Source organism: Lepidothrix coronata, unplaced genomic scaffold (assembly GCF_001604755.1).
Source record: "Lepidothrix coronata isolate B3197 unplaced genomic scaffold, Lepidothrix_coronata-1.0 Scaffold254, whole genome shotgun sequence".
NCBI lineage: Eukaryota > Metazoa > Chordata > Aves > Passeriformes > Pipridae > Lepidothrix > Lepidothrix coronata.
Window position 1 is genome coordinate 220194 of NW_016690434.1, and position 13780 is coordinate 233973.

Here is a 13780-nt window from a genome sequence, read left to right on the forward strand (position 1 = left end):
GCTGGGCTGGGCTGGGCTGGGCTGGGCTGGGCTGGGCTGGGCTGGGCTGGGCTGGGCTGCAGGGAGGCGTCGCGATGGCAACGCGGCGCCACGGGCGGGAGCGCGGCGGGGCCGCGGCTGCCCCGTGCCCTGAGCTGGGTGTCCTCAGGGGTGCTCGTCCCTGTGTGCCGCAGGGCCCCGCCGCGTCCCTGCCTGAGCCGCGTCCCTGTGTCCCCCTGGTGCCTCGGGGCACTGCATCCATGTTCTCCTGTGCCTCTGGACCCCTCCGCGTCCCCGTGTACCTCAGGGCTGAGCATCCATGTCCCCTCCGTGCATCACGGCCCCTCCGTGTCCCCATGTGCCTCAGGGCTGAGCCGTGCCCCCCCTGTGCCCTCAAGGCTCTGCATCCATGTCCCCTCCGTGCATCACAGCCCCTCTGTGCTCCCCGTGTACTTCAGGGCTGTGCATTCACATCCCCCTGTGCCTCAGGGCCCCGCTGCGACCGTCTGTGCTCAGGGCTGAGCCACGTTTCTGTATCTTCCTGGTGCTTCAGGGCTGAGCCATGTTCCTGTACCCCCCAGGTGTCTCAGGGCTGTGCACCCTTGTCCCCTCTGTGCATCACCACCTCTCCATGTCCCCACGTGTCCCAGGGCTGAAATATGTCCCCCATGTGCATGAGGGCTGTGTACCCATGGGCCCCATGTGCTTCATGGTCCCTCCATGCCCCCCATGTGTCTCAGGGCCCTGCTGTGTCCCCATGTGTCTCAGGGTCCCTCCATGTCCCCGTGTGTCCCAGGGCTGAGCCATGTCCCCCGTGTGCCCCACGGCCCCTCCATGTGAGCTGGGTGATGTGGTTTAGTGCCCTAGGGGTCATGGTGGTAGTGCTGGGTGGACGGTTGGACTGGATGATCTTTAAGGTCTCTTCCAGCCTTGATGATTTCATGTCCCAGTGTGCCTCAGAGCTGCTTAAGGAGCTGTGCCCCCCATGTGCCTCACAGCCCCTCTATGTTCCCAATGATCCCACCTGCCTCAGAGCCATGCTGTGTCCCCCATGTCCCCTCCATGGCCCTGCCCATTCCCAAGTTATCTCCTGTACTTTACGGCCCTGCCATGTCGCCCTGTTCCCCCATGTACCTCAGGTCGCCACCATGTTCCTGGGCCACCACGGTGTCCCCCTTGGTGCCAGTCACTGCCACCCACCCCAGCACACAGCGTTCCCCTGAGGGTCCCACCACTGCCTCCCACCACCCCTGTACCTTCCCAAAGCCATGACTGCACTCGGCATTGTTGGCCACCATCTGGTACGTGCCAGTGCTGGCCTCCAACGACGCACAGAGGCTCTGTTAAAACAGCCTCTCCCACACATGCTTCTTCTTAACAAATGACATCGTTTCAGGTACTTTTTATGACAGTGTCAACAAAGTTGGGCCCTTCCCTGGATCTGTCCAGACATGTGGCCACAAACAAGCCAAAGAGAGCGAAGGCAAGCAGGAGACTCTTCCAAGCAGGACAAAGGAAAGGAAGGAAAACACCAGTTACCGGGAAAGGGTGGCTCAGGGGAGGTGTTCAATACACCAGGTGAAAATGGAGCTACACACCCTCTGAGTGTAAAGTAGACGGGCTCTTTGTAGATACTGTTTAAGAGCAAATAACGCTGAAGGACATTGCTTTGCTCCAGGAAGCAGAAACTCTGGTTGTAAAATAGACTTTTTGAAGATACTGTTTAAGAGCAAATAACACTGAAGGACATTGCTTTGCTCCAGGAAGCAGAAATGCTGTTTGGGTAATCCCATGGTCCTTATAATCAAACTTTCTCTCTTCCATAAAGAATTTTAACTCCTTTTTTGCTGTGTAAGTGAACACAAACCAGTTTTCAATATCATGGCTTTTAGATCTGTTGAGTGGCTCCCTGTTGCTGCGAGGCAAGGAGAGGTACAGACCCTGCTATGTCTTCACTAGATTGCTCAATGATTTATTGACTTCTTACCATTTCCTTGTCTTTTGTCTTCTTTCTAAGTCTTATTTACAGCAGCCTTTTCAAGCTCCCCTTTTTCAGACAACCAGTTGTGCAATGGAGTAGTGCAGCACGTAGGTGAGGCAACGAAACGAGAAAACATTTTAATATGTTCTCCATTATGCTCCCAAGACATCGTCAGTCCAACTGAGAGCGAGCCAGAGGGTGAATAACACGCCTGGTGGAAGCAGCTGTGTTTATAATTCCCATGGCACGCCTCCGCAGGGTGCAGCTCTGGTGCCCTTGTGTCGCAGCGACGGGAAGCAGTGCCGGCTCCTACGTTTGGTGGAGAGTCAAAACGCTGCCACAGAGCTTTCTCTGCTAGTGAGGGTATGAACAGTCTTCTTACAGCTCCCTGGGAAAAAGTACAGAGCAGCTCTATATGCGTTCTGGATGGGCATGGGGACAGCCAAGTGTTCATGTTGTAGGATCAGGAACATATGGTGAGAAGTACCCCTTTAGGAGCATCTTTGGGGTGCTGCGTGGAATCATAGAATCAGTAAGGTTGGAAAAGTCCTCTAAGACCATCGAGTCCAACTGTTAACTCAGCACCACCATGGCCACCACTAAACCATGTCCCCAGCTGCCACCCCTACAAAAGACAAATTTAAGTCCCTCCAGGGATGATGATTCCACCACTGCCTTGGGCAGCTTGTGCCTGACCACCCTTTCAGAGAAGAAATTTTTCCTAATATCCAATCTAAGAGGATATTAGGATCTCCCACTGTGCCGCAGGACACATCTATAGTACTAAATTCAGCCACTCCTGGGGACACTGCTGGGTACAGGAATGTGATCATGTGTAATGACAAACTGCCAGAATGGTCCCTGGCCAGGGTTCGGGGTATTGCATCCCTCACGCTCCCCAGGGACAGTTCCAGGCAGAGAACATGGTGGGAATGTCCCAGGGCCTGCTCCCAGGACACAACTGGATGCCGTTTGCTTAGAGGCCAAGAGATTTTACCAGCAGGGATGGGAGCTGGAGCAAAGGTCTCTGTGCCCAGTGGCAGGACTGGGGGACTCTGGGGCAGCAGGATGGGGGGGCTGAGATGGCCTGAGGAGACTTGGGTAAGGAAAGAGGTTGGAGGGAGGGGTGGTATGAGGAGAGAAGGGACTGGGGCTGTAGCATGGATCAGGAAGACTCTGGAATGCAGAACAGGGAAGTGGGAGCTCTGGGAGAGGAAGGAGTGAGACAGGCTCTGATCCAAGGACTGCAGGTGGGAGTGAAGGTCTCTGGGGCAGTAGAGCTGAGGTGCAAAGGGTTCCCCCCACAGAGAAGGCAGCTACCAGGAGGAGCCACAAACTCTGCACTGGGCTGGAAGTACAAGCCCAGGGCTGGGTCCTGGCATGTCCCCACTGCAGAGCCTGTTTGGATACGCTGCTCTGCCGACTTTGAGGTGTAGCATTGTCCTTCCAGGGCATTCCAGGGCTCCCAAAGCCCTCCTCGGCCTCTGTGAGCCCAGCTGGAGCTGGTACACAAATCTCTGAATGGCCTTGGCAATGCACAGGCCTGGGAGTAGCTACGACAGGGCTGGGCCAGGGCAGGCTCACATCAGCAGTGTCCTTCACCCCTGCCCTCACCTGAGCTGTCCTGCCTGTGCTGCATCGTGCCAAAAGCAAGAGTTGCAGCGAACAGGGACATGTCAGAGAGGAATGGGAGGGTGAACATGATGGGAACCACCAGACTTCATGCCACAAACTGACTGTAAAGGTCCATTTTTTATCAAGCTCATCCAAAGTACGAGGTCTGAAATGGATTTTCGGAGGTTGCATTCAGCTGTCAGTTGGTGGTGGCAGCCTCTGCATTCCCTCAGCTCGCCATCCTGCACTGCACAATAAAACTGAACAATAAAACCTCTCTCCTATAAACCTCAGTGATGGGGGGTTATATTTAAGGGATCTGTATCTATTTTGCTGGGTTATGCCCCAGCGTGCCCGTTTATTTTGACAGAGCCTGTTTTCCCACCCTGTCAGCTCCTGCAAGGCACTGGCAGCATCCTCAGCAGTTTCTTGTACCTGTGCCATGGCGGTTTCCTATTTGGGTGTCTGGAACACTGCAGGCCCCTGCCTGTGTGTCCTGTTCAGCTCCTGTCTCTGCTGCCCTCTCGTGATGCCTTTGGGTGTGCTGGGCTTGGGGGAAGACCTTGCTTCCCCAGTCAACTCTGAAAGATGTCAACGCCAGCACCACCGTTAAAAGATCTATTTATTTTCAATAATACTGATAATTCCTGAATTTTACAAAACTCCACATCGAGTTATTCCTTGGTTTTGTGTGTCCTCCCCCACTTACACAAGGGAGCCCCTCTGAAGGGCTCATCCTGCATCACCACTCAAAGTGGTGTCCCAGCTGCTCCTTACTCCAAACAGTTCCTTGGCTGCACATGGACAGATTGCTCCTTTTTCTTCTCCCTCAGTAGAAATTAAGTAGCTAAATTCTGTTAGTGATTCAGCTCCTTTTTTTTTTTTTTTGATGTAAACAGGTCTCTGTATTCACTGTGGGCTGCAGCAGCTCCCTGTTCTCTGCCTTGGCTTGCAGTGCTGCACTTGTTTTTCCACACCTCTTCTGCAATCACTGCATGTGCCATCCAGCTTCCTTCCATCCCCTGGGTCACACGAGGCTGTTTGGGGTCATTACGAAACATATGAGTTCTGCTCTTGTCAGGGCCTGAGGAAATAACTGCTGTTCCCATGAAAAGACCTGCTTTCTGGGACACTCAGTGAACAGCTATGTGAGGCTCCCCAGCTGTCTGGCCTCATGTGGCATGGAAAAGATCAGAATTAAATCCCAGGTAAGTGCCAGAGGTTGGCCAAGGAGGTGAGGAAATCTTCATGCTTGGAGATTTTGAAGGTTGGGCTGGACAAAGCCCTGAGCAACCCAGCAAAAGTTTGACGTTGTTCTGCAGAATGGATGGTTGGACTGGAGACCTGGAGGGCAAAGCTGGGGCTGCACAGGCATACTGTGGCTTTTTGGGACTGACTTTCGTGAGGAGGAGCCCTGACACATGAGATGAGTGAGTCCAGAGTATGGGCATGACTTGGAGAAGAGTTTTCAGGTGCCTTTCACCAGGCAGGCTCCCAGGGGACTGGGCTGGGAAAATCCCAGGAAGACCTACTCAGACTTTCCTCAGGATGCCTAAATTAGGGCAGCTGAATCCCAGCCTCAGGGGCTGGCTGATAAAACAGCCCAGGAAATTCAATAAGCTCAAAATGTCATCCACTGAAAATCCTGGACTCTGCATTTCCTGCAAGGAGCCATGAGTGGCTCTTTGCAATAAGCCCCAAGGAGCAGAAGCAGGTCCTGAGCCAGATTTCTTTATTCCTGACTCATGCAGCTCATGTCTGGGAGGCAGCTGCCCTGCTCTGAGCTGCCCCTTGCTGTGCAGCCCCCAGACAGCAAAAAACCTACACCCAAACTGCCCTGGAGCCAGGCCAATCCCATGTTTCATGCCCAGAACCACAAAGCACTGCTGGACTCCCAGTAACCCCCCTGATCAACACAGAAATGGTGCCAGTGTTGGTGAGAAGGGACCACTGGTCATCTCTAGCTCAGCCACCCCTTGATCAACACTCTTTCCCAGCATATCCTATAGTTTCTTGTAGGGGTCTCCCAGCATTTTCCCAGTGTCTTATCCCAGTGCTGGGTTCATACTGTGCCATGTCCCCAGCCAGAGCCATGGCATCTGTCCCAGGGCCACGAACCCTCTCCCAGTGCTCAGCACCAGCGTGTTCGGGTCACGCCGTGTCTCTCACCCCACTATCCATGCTTGTTGGACATTTTTATTTCCCCAGGATGGTCAGCAAACCTTAATTTTACAATCTCAGTTTGACAACACGCTGTGGAAGTCTGATGTCAGCAGTTTATTCTTACAGGGTTACTGAGGGAGAACAGCACACAGGAGCTCTGCACTCTCAGCGCTTCGAGAGCTGAGCCACTTTCCTCTAATTTCTGAGAACTGACACTAAATTACAACATGCAAATGCAGGCAATGAAAACAGTCATGTAACAGTGATGGATATGTTAGCACAGCACAAGGAGGGTGATTCTAATTCCTGCAGCCTTTTGTTACAGCTCTTGGAAACCACAGTCTCTCATCAGTCACAAATGAATCAACGGTAAAAACTGCCCAGCTCTTGCTGCAGCCCTGGGCTTTCGTCAGTGCCTCTGCTGGCCTCTGCTGGCCTCGTGCCACCATCCAGAGTCCTGGTGTCCCCTTGGAGGGGTGCAGGAGTTACAGGCCACCCCTGCTGCCAGTGATGCTCCCGCAGCTGATGTCCAAGCACAGAGCAGGACAGATTCTCACCCCAGTTCAGTGCTCTGCACGGGAGAACCTGCTCCAGCACCGCCTGCAGAAGGTGTGTGGATGGCTCTGGGCTTGTTGTGGCACATCAGCTGTGCTGTGCCTGAGAGGCTGGTGCCCACAGGCTGATGAGAACACGGTTGCAGAAATAGCTCTGTGTTCTCTGGAGCGGTTCCCTGCAGCCCCGAGCCCTGCAGACACTGGGGATGCTGGAGCACAGAGCGGCTGCTCCCCGAGGCTCTTCCCCCCAGCCAGTCCCTCTTGCTCAGGATCCTCAGTCAAGACCTGCATGAGGATGATGCCAGCACAGAGGAGCAGCCACCGCTTGACCGGGTCTTTCTCTTGGCGTGGCAAATATTTTCTCACGTGGGCTGGGTACAGCACCTTCCTGGCTCTCCTGCTTCGCTTGGTTGGAAGGCCTGGAGGTCTCCCGACAGTTCGGGCAGCAAACACCGGCCTGGGCAGACCTTCTGAACTGGTTTTCAGCAGATCTGTGCTGGAGAAAATGTTTTCTCTGGTGTAAGACAGCATGTTCTCAGCAGTCTGCAGCTCTGAAAGCTGGGAGAACTCTGTGGAAATACCTCTTTGCTCAAAGATGATTGTAATTCAAAAAGCAGACCGGTGAAATAATATTAAGAAATATTAGTAATAACACCAGAGCTTTTATTCATTCTCATTAAAGCAAAAAATGCAGAGCCCCAGAGCTGAACTCTTGGAGTGATTTATGCGTCTTTCTGGGAAGCTCTTCTTTGATTTCTCTCCCTGCTCCTACCTGTGCTATAAATACTTATTTTGATGAGTGAAGTGATGATGGGAGGAGCTCAGCTGACTCAGAAATCACTCTGGAATGTCTCTACCCCAGCACCACATATCTGCCCAGTATCTGCCCACGGGCACTGGCTGCTAACAGGAGTGTAAGATCATGCTCCAAGTTTTCTACCCCCCCCCCAGTTCTGTTCTCCTTTATTACCACTGTCTACCACAAGACTTTGCCTCAAGACATTCCAGTGCTTTTGAGAATGTATCCCTGGTTAAAATTCACCTATTTGCTATAAAGAACAGAGCAGAATCTGAGGATGTATATGCCCTCCCCCACCTTCCCATCCCATCCCAGTATCTCTGGCCTTGAGCTGGAGGGATGGAGGTGGAAGACCCCAGTTTCTGTTATGACCCTGTGCAATCTCAGCACTTTGCCCCAGAAAAATGAGCAGGCTCAGCACTTGCTCTGGCAAGCTCCCTCTCAGATATGCCCAGAAAAGGAAAAAAACAACACTGGTGTTCGAATTCTTTATGCCTTATGATGACTAAACAGAGCCTGAAAGGGCTGAGTGCCCACAGACCTGCTGGAGAGGATCTGTGGGATCTTTGTCATGAACTTCAATGATTTAGCTGCAAACTTCACGCATCGTGGTCATTGTGGGCCACCTCACACCTGCCCCTGGAGGTGGGAATGAAAGATGGTTTTCTGCAAAAAGGCCTTGGGCAGCCAGTTATGGATGTCCAATGTAAAATCAAAAAAAAATAGAATAATAGAATCATAGACTGGTTTGGGTTGGAAAGGACCTTAAAATCATCCGGTTCCAACCCTACTGCCATGGGTAGGGACATCTTCCACCCAATCAGGTAAATATAACTGGTTATAACTTAAGTCTTCTCAGGTAGTCTTTAACCACCACGAAGCAGCAAAGGGCAAATGCTCAAATTTTAAAACTATTCTTTGACATCTCCTCTTGCCCTTTGGACCCCCTGACATTGCTTGCTTTCTGCTTTTTGGAAGAACAAAGTGATGTTGGCTTTATGTCACAAGGCATCAAACCTCTGTGCTTCCAGTAAATCACCACTGTGTCACCTGCTGTTACGATGGAAAACTCTCAGTTGGGCTTATTCCACTGGAAACCAAGTCTCAGGCAAGAATAAAATGCAGCCACAAACACAGTGACTACAGCACATGAAGTCCCACTTCTAAGTATGTACCACCCAAGGTGATTGGTCACTAATTTCACATGGCAGCACTGCTGGTGGCTTCTGCAACCATCCCTAATCCCCATTCCGAGTGCTGGAGCCCATGGATCACCTCAGGACACCTGCTGTTGAAAATCCCCTTCATCAGGGCACTGTCTTGTGCTTAAACCTGAGACACAGCCAGGGCTTAAAGGCAGAACTTCAGTGGTCTTCAGCAACCTTTTTCCACTGCTGCAAGTCCAGAGGGCTGGGAGACAAATTTCTGCTTCCAAAATCACCCACTCACTGGCAGCTCATGGCAAGGCAGCTCCGAAGATGTAAAGAATTGGCCCAAGCAGCCTCCTGAGTCACCATCTCCTGGGGAAGCTGCCTGGAGTGGGGGGAGATGGCTCATTCTGTAACTCTGATGTGCTCAGTGCCCGTGTCAGTGCTGGGCACTCACTGCCCACCACTGCCTGGACTGGTGCAACGCTGACAGGCAGCACCTGGATCACACAAGTGGGTTAAAAGAGGCCCACAACAGGGCAATAATTCATGTGGATTGCTGCTGCCTTGCCCTGTGGTGTCTGAGCCCCCGGACCCACCCTGCTGCTAACACCTGAGTGAGTCAGGCTGGGGATTTGTGACATCCTCCCACTCCCAGGCCAGGGATTTCAGCCCTTCTTAGCTCAGTTCAGAGAAGAAAGTGCCACAGGCAGCTGCCCCAACCAGACACCCTTTATTTCAATCAGGATCATATCCAAGGAGAAAGACAGATCAATTTTTTCGAGCTGTCCCATCGTATGAGCTGTGCCACCTTGGTGCAGGGAACAGGCACACAGCCTGTCCAGGAGGTGACTCCAGCCCTGGCATCACCTGCTGTTAATCATGGAGAGGATTCTCAGTGAAGTTCCACATCTCACACCTCTCACAGCCCTAATCCATCTCACCAGCATTGCCCAACATCCAGCTGTAGGGAGGAGAGTAATAACCCAGCCTCAGAAGGAGCCCCAAGAAGAGGGGGCTCTACCTGTAGGGACAAATCCTGTTCTCATTTCCAATCCCCATTAGCTTATTGTCATGTCAGGATTACACAAGGATGTATTTATAACTCCCAGGTGAGCTTGTCCAAGCAGGTCACTGGATCCTCCTCAAGTGAGAAGAACTGAGATGAATCAGCACTGCAAGAAGCAGATCTTCTGCCCACCAGGTGCAAGGAGAAGAAAAAACATCCGTTGAGCTGGATCCAAGGAATTGATTTTCATCCACCCCCCTCTAACCCAGAGACTTCAGTGATCACCAAAGGCAAAAACTGAGCTGTGGGTGCATCAGGAGCAGCATTCAGAGGTGGAGGTGCTGGATGTTTGGCATAAAGGGAGGTTGCATGGGTCATGGGAACAAAAGGAGCAGCACGGAGTGGCTTTTGCCACTGAAGACGACAGAGGGCACAGCACTGATGGATCTGAGGACACCAGGTCACGTCAGGCAAAGGTGCTCTGCAACACTGAGCATTGTGTTCTGACCTCGAGCCACCCAGGAATCCAGGGCCGTTCGTGCTGTTTGTGCTGAAGAGATCTGCAGGGAGGGGCAGGAACCTCATTACATCACCCGGAATGGCTGGAGCAAACCCAGGCACACGAGCCCTTCTTCACCTCGGAGGGGGAAGCAACACCCTTGAAGCCAAGGACCAGCTTATCCTCGAAGAAAAAGCTCAGAAGTGACTTTCCAAGGCCCCCACAGCACCCAGAGGGATGGCAGGACCTTGTCAAAGGCAAAGCAAGCCCGGGACTCAGAAACCTTGATCCCACAGGGAGAATGAGTGAAGTCATCTCAGGAAGGACTGGGCAGTTTGCTGTGATAGATCTGAAAAGGCACATGATAGAAATGCCAAGTTGTGCCAGCTGAGTTGTTAGAACCCCCTTTGGCCACGGGCTTGGGAAATGTGGAAGCTGGGGAGGGCTGGCTGGGAATGTGACATCTTATTTGCTGATTTCAGACAGTTATACCTGCAACTCCTGCTGCACACATCTTGTATTGGGTGGCTTGGAAGGTTAAAAAGGGAATCATAAATACGGGGAATATCTTTCTCCAGGGTTTTGAATTTATTTTCTCTCAGCTCAGAAGAACAGGCGAGATACCACCCAGGTCTGGTGTGAGTTGAGAGCGTTTGGATAGTGCAGCACATTGTAGGAGCAAGAGGGGGCAAAGACACAGGTGAAAACAGAGGGTTTGGCTGCAATTCATGCTCTGCTTTCTTTCACATATCACTTGCTGGCCACAAAAATTGTGCAGTCACCTCGGGGGGGGGGGGGGTCAGGTGCCAAAATCTGGTGGAGGATGGATCCCTTGTGCCCCTCTGGGAAGCTGTAGCTGGTGCCAAAAGTTAACAGGAGCTGTGGGGATCTGGTGAGGTGTCCCAGGCTGGAGCAGCAAGGCTGGGAGCTGGGGAGAACATGAGCCTTCCCCAGGCTCATCCCCAGGGAAAAGGCCCAGCAGGGAGATGCAGTATCACCACCAAAAGCCAAGTGCAGGGCAAAAGGCACCCACAAAGGTGCCCCACAGTCAGCATAGCAATGGCTCCCACACTGCCACTCCAAACTAAGCTGGACTGTCCCACAGCTGCTGCCCAGCATGAGTGTGTCCTGCAGGAATTCCTGAGGAATCCCTCTGTCCTGGATGGAAGGTGTTGGGTGAGGATGGCTGGGTGTCCCTGCAGGGCAGTTGGGGTGGGATGCAGCAGGGGTAGATCCCCTCAACACTGTGCTGGCACATCCAGGAGCACAGAACTGCAGGGGGCTGGGACAACCTGAGGGCTGCACAGGCACCAGGGGTCCAACCTGGGGTCCAACCCTGCCCAGGGAGCCCAGAGCACGAGCTGTGGCTCAGGGAAGGTTTTCCAGGCAGTGTTTTCCCAGGCCTGGGTTCCTGGGCAGGCTCTTTTCAGGAGGAAGGGTTGGGGAAATCCCAGGCAGAATTACTCAAGAGTTCCTCAAGATACCAAAATTAGGGCAGCTGAATCCCAGCCTGAGGGATCAGTTGATAAGACATCACAGGAAGCACAGTGTGAGTAAATTCAAATTAGCATCCGCAGAGGATCCTGCACTGTGTGTATCCTGCACGGAGCAGTGAGTGGCTCTGTGCTGTGATCTCCACAGCTGGAGGAGCAGCAGGAGCTGATGCCAAGTCCCACAGTGCAGAGCTCTGCTCCTGCCCAGTGACACAGGGAGACACCGACCAGCTCCACATCTGTAACTGGTGAATATTGGGCCATACTGGGAAGGGCTGCCCTTTCTGCAGGTGCTTCTTGGGGGTGGCTACAAGTCCTTTGAGGTAGCTCTAAATATAGACCCTAAAATAATAAACTGAATTGATGAGGGAAGAGTGTCAAGAGGAAGTAAATGAGGTTCCAGATTAGTTTATAATCTGATTACCTCTTCTGCATCCTCTAGTTTCAAGGATGACTGAGTCCCTTGTTCTTCTAACCCGTCCCACCCTGGGAAATCAATCCACTTGGGCAGTGACTTGCTGATCTCACCACACTTTTCCAGGCTGACAGTTTTCAGATGCAGGTGCCTGAAACTTTGCACCTAAATCCAGGTATCTTAGGAACTGAGGCAAATCCCTTACAGAGGAGTGACGTTAAATTGGTGTAACCTCTGAAGACCAAGCACTGCAAGCAAGAGCAGCTGAGTGCTGGGTGGGAGAAAGTTCCAGCTGAACCCTTGACAGGCACGAGGGGTGACAGGGGACAGGCAAAGTCCTGAGACCACTGAGGCAGATTCCTGCGTCTTTGGCTAAACCATCCTCCTCTACCCCCAGCCTCAGTGGCAGCAACTCTGCAGCCTCCCCAGTCCATCCATTTTGGTGCTTCACTCCTGCAGCTACAGCAGTTTTCCAGAAGTTTTACATAAATCTCTTTCTCTGGAGCCAACTCCGCACCCTGCCCGAGGAGGGCTGGGAGAACCAAGCACCGCTGTCTCCTTCCTGCCAGTGTTTTGCATATTTGAAACCTCTTATCATGTTCACCTGAGACACTTCCCGGGGCTCCTCACTCCCCCTCTCCTCCTGCTCCCTCTTCCCAGCAGGATGCTGGTGCCGAGGTCTCCCTCCACCCCACAAGGTGCCCAAATATGGCCACGCTGCTCCAGCGTGGCCCCACATTACTTCATCCCTTGCATATGCAACACACCTATTTATACATTCTAATGGGATGTTTGCCATTCTCGAAACCCGGGGGATTATCCCTCCTGCAGGGCTCAGGTGCCTCGATCCCCCCAGGCTTGGTTTCCTTTCATCCCTTCACCCTCCCTATCCAGGAACGTGCATTTGCTCACTCCCACCCTCCTCTGCAGCACCTTCCTTCAGACCTTTCCTCCAGTTTATGCTTTTCATCCCAAGCCTGTCTCCTGCAATGCTTGCATGCCTCTCATCTCCCCGTCCCCTCCAAATTCTGTGTCTGTCTCCGTGTCTGACTCTGTCCTCTCCACCGTTTATGGAATATTTCATTTCCCCAGCTCTGGAAAACTCTTTCCAGTTCATTCTAGTAACTATTAACAGCTATTCTTTAAATATCCCGTCAGAGGAGGAAATTAGATTCTGTGGTTACAACTTACCTTGAAAAATGTTGGATGTTATTTCTCCCCCCTCTCCCAGATGCTCACAGGTAATGCATTCACTCCCGTATTTGCCTGTGCCTCCTCCTCATTCCCAAGGAGAGGGGGTGCTTTTCCTCTCTCCACCTTTCAAAGGATCACCCCATCACTGTGTGGTCTCAAAAGCACCCTCAGAGGAATTGCCCCATTCACAGCTATTGGGAAAGCCCTGACTTACCTGGGCTGTCCCAGCTCTTTCCTCCCCTGCTGCAGCCCCTGATCTTCCCCTGCTGTCACTGGGGTCAAAATCTGCTTTCCTGGTGGCACCTTGTCTTTTTAGTGATGACCACAGGAAAGAAAGCAGCAAAGCACAGACCCTTCCAGAGACTGGCAGCAGCTTTTCCTTGCCCTGTGCATTAAGGGCACATCACTGGTGTACACAGAGATGGGCTCACCATCCCCCTGCACCCCTTGCAAGTGGCAACTTCCTTTGCATCTCTCTGCAAACGCTGCTCAGAGCTGGGCCAACACCACAGATCCTCGGTGGTGCCCTGGGAGAGCCAGAGGCACCAGCAGTGAGGACAAGGCCCTGCTGGGTGGGCACAGTGCAGTGGGAGCAGCTCCAGGGAAGCAGCACTTGGAAAGCTCAGGGAGCCCAGCGAGGCTGGTGTGATGCTGTGGGGTAACAGAGAGCTCTGGGCCAGTGCTGTGTCATCCCTGCAGCACCTTCCCATGGTGCAGGGAAACCCTCACTCAGCCTCACAGCCAGGCTTGGCCCCACCAGCCAGCACCCACTTCTGGAGGCAGCTTTAGACAGGCTGCTTTGATTAACAGAGGCAGCTGGGATTAGGTCCTTTTTAGGAATATTTAAATACCAACCTCTCCTCCTGGAGGCAGCTGAAGTTATCCAGAGCTCATGCAGAACGTGTTCATGCACTCGCCTTCCTCTGGCTGGA